The following is a 3,106-nucleotide window of genomic DNA, read 5'->3' as shown; positions in this document are numbered from 1 at the left end:
CATTCTCATTATTAGGACAATTCAAAATGTAGTTATTTCTCTAACTAAACTCATCACTCTTTGTGGTGAGCTTCCTGAGGTGAGCTGTAACTTCCAGCTCTTTTCTCTTTTGTGTCTGAAAAACCTATCCATACAATCAACACAGAAAGACCTCCACAGGAAGCCGAGTCATAATCAGAAACCATTTATTAAGTTGCCCTGAAAAAAAATCATTGCATAATCCAAAAATGCCTTCAGTCCTGCATGATCATTTTGTTCTCTTCCTGAACATATTTGGGGAGCAAAATCATCATCAAAATCTGGTTTTGTGAGTGGATAATCAGGATGCAGAAGGCTTTGAGGAGAATGTTTTGAGGCAAAAGTTTACTTTATAGGTCTACTTCAGAATGGATAAGATTTTGCCAGAAGAAATGAACTCCTCAAAACAAAATGGCTCCGGGCCAGAGTAATAGCACTGCAGTTGGGCATTTGCCTTGCACGTGGCCAACCTGGGACTGACCCAGGTTCTATCCCCGGCATCCATAAGGTCCCCCAAGCCTGCCAGGAGCTATTTCTGAGTGCAGAGCCAGGGTAACCACCGAGCACCACCAGGTGTGCTTCCCCCACCCCCCCCCCCAAAAGAAAACAAGATGGCTCCAATTATTTTTTTGGTAAACGGACACCTAGTTCAGTGGGTTGGGTGTCTTTTCATTATAGCTAAATGTCCACTACTTAGCAGTTTGAAACAATAATCCCTTGATCTCAGTTTCTTTTTTTTTTTTATTGTGTATTTTTTTTTATTTAAACACCTTGATTACATACATGATTGTGTTTGGGTTTCAGTCATAAAAGGAACACCACCCATCACCAGTGCAACATTCCCATCACCCAAGTCCCAAATCTCCCTCCTCCCCACCCAACCCCCGCCTGTACCCTAAACAGGCTCTACATTTCCCTCATACATTCTCAATATTAGGACAGTTCAAAATGTAGTTATTTCTCAAACTAAACTCATCACTCTTTGTGGTGAGCTTCCTGAGGTGAGCTGGAACTTCCAGCTCTTTTCTCTTTTGTGTCTGAAATTTATTATTGCAAGAATGTCTTTCATTTTTCTTAAAACCCATAGATGAGTGAGACCATTCTGCGTTTTTCTCTCTCTCTCTGACTTATTTCACTCAGCATAATAGATTCTGTGTACATCCATGTATAGGAAAATTTCATGACTTCATCCCTCCTGACAGCTGCATAATATTCCATTGTGTATATGTACCACAGTTTCTTTAGCCATTCGTCTGTTGAAGGGCATCTTGGTTGTTTCCAGAGTCTTGCTATGGTAAATAGTGCTGCAATGAATATAGGTGTAAGGAAGGGATTTTTGTATTGTATTTTTGTGTTCTTAGGGTATATTCCTAGGAGTGGTATAGCTGGATCGTATGGGAGCTCGATTTCCAGTTTTTGGAGGAATCTCCATATTGCTTTCCATAAAGGTTGAACTAGACGGCATTCCCACCAGCAGTGGATAAGGGTTCCTTTCTCTCCACATCCCCGCCAGCACTGTTTGTTCTCATTCTTTGTGATGTGTGCCATTCTCTGTGGTGTGAGGTGGTATCTCATTGTTGTTTTGATTTGCATCTCTCTGATGATTAGTGATGTGGAGCATTTCTTCATGTGTCTTTTGGCCATTTGTATTTCTTCTTTGTCAAAGTGTCATTCATTTCTTCTCCCCATTTTTTGATGGGATTAGATGTTTTTTTTCTTGTAAATTTCTGTCAGTGCCTTGTATATTTTGGAGATTAGCCCCTGATCTGATGGGTATTGGATGAATGGTTTCTCCCACTCAGTGGGTGGCTCTTGTATCCAGGGCGCTATTTCTTTTAAGGTGCAGAAGCTTCTCAGCTTAATATATTCCAGTCTGTTAATCCCTGCTTTCACTTACTTGGAGAATGCAGTTTCCTCCTTGAAGATGCCTGTAGTCTCAATGTCCTGGAGTGTTTTGCCTATGTGTTGTTCTATATATCTTATAGTTTTGGGTCTGATATCGAGGTCTTTAATCCATTTGGATTAAACATGATGTTAGCTGGGGGTCTACGTTCAATTTTTTGCAAGTGGCTAGCCAGTTGTGCCAACACCACTTGTTGAAGAGGCTTTCTTTGCTCCATTTAGTATTTCTTGCTCCTTTATCAAAAATTAGGTGATTATATGTCTGGGGAACATTCTCTGAGTATTCAAGCCTATTCCACTGATCTGAGGGCCTGTCCTTATTCCAATACCATGCTGTTTTGATAACTATTGCTTTGTAGTAAAGTTTAAAGTTGGGGAAAGTAATTCCTCCCATATTCTTTTCCCCAATGATTGCTTTAGCTATTCTAGGGTGTTTATTGTTCCCAACGAATTTCAAAAGTGCCTGATCCACTTCTTTGAAGAATGTCATGGGTATCTTTAGAGGGATCGCATTAAATCTGTATAATGCCTTGGGGGAGTATTGCCATTTTGATGATGTTAATCCTGCCAATCCATGAGCAGGGTATGTGTTTTCATTTCGGCGTGTCCTCTCTTATTTCTTGGAGCAGAGTTTTATAGTTTTCTTTGTATAGGTCCTTCACATTTTTAAGGAAGAAATGGACATTAAGAAAACAACCCCCCCCCAAAAAAAAAAAGAAAAGAAAACAACCCCATTCACAATAGTGCCACACAAACTCAAATATCTTGGAATCAACTTGACTAAAAATGTGACGGCTCTTTACACTTTTTTTTTTTTTTTTTTCAATTTTATAGGAAAGGTGAGTGGCAGCTACAAGTACTGGTGACCTGCGCTGTCAAAGACTCTCCGGTTTACTCTAGCATGCAGTTGGAGATCCCATGGCCACTATTAGCCACAGACCTTGGGAACATGCTATCTTTACACTTTTAATTTGGCTCTTCTGTGTGCAGGGCGGCCGCTCCAGGAGTCAGGACTCTGCTCCTAGCCTCCGTCAGTGCGCGCCCTGTGTGCAGCGCTGGCGCCGGCTCCAAGAGTGTAAGATGATATCCAGTATCAACCCTAAACAAAGGTGTTCCCCCAACCTCATCCTTTCTTAAACCTCTTCTTTTGACATGTAAAAGTCCACTGAATATGTACTTTTGTCTC

At 41.0% G+C, this 3,106-nt stretch overlaps 1 non-coding gene across 1 annotated transcript; it reads right to left on the bottom strand.

Moving 5' to 3' along the window:
* Positions 1-2,746: 2,746 nt before the first annotated feature.
* On the bottom strand, positions 2,747-2,875 carry LOC125995539 (small nucleolar RNA SNORA44). The gene has a single exon (XR_007491042.1). It is a non-coding gene; the product is annotated as a small nucleolar RNA SNORA44 (small nucleolar RNA).
* Positions 2,876-3,106: the final 231 nt, after the last annotated feature.

This window comes from Suncus etruscus, chromosome 17 (assembly GCF_024139225.1).
Source record: "Suncus etruscus isolate mSunEtr1 chromosome 17, mSunEtr1.pri.cur, whole genome shotgun sequence".
In the NCBI taxonomy this organism is placed as follows: domain Eukaryota; kingdom Metazoa; phylum Chordata; class Mammalia; order Eulipotyphla; family Soricidae; genus Suncus; species Suncus etruscus.
This window is presented reverse-complemented; position numbering and strand designations above follow the sequence as displayed.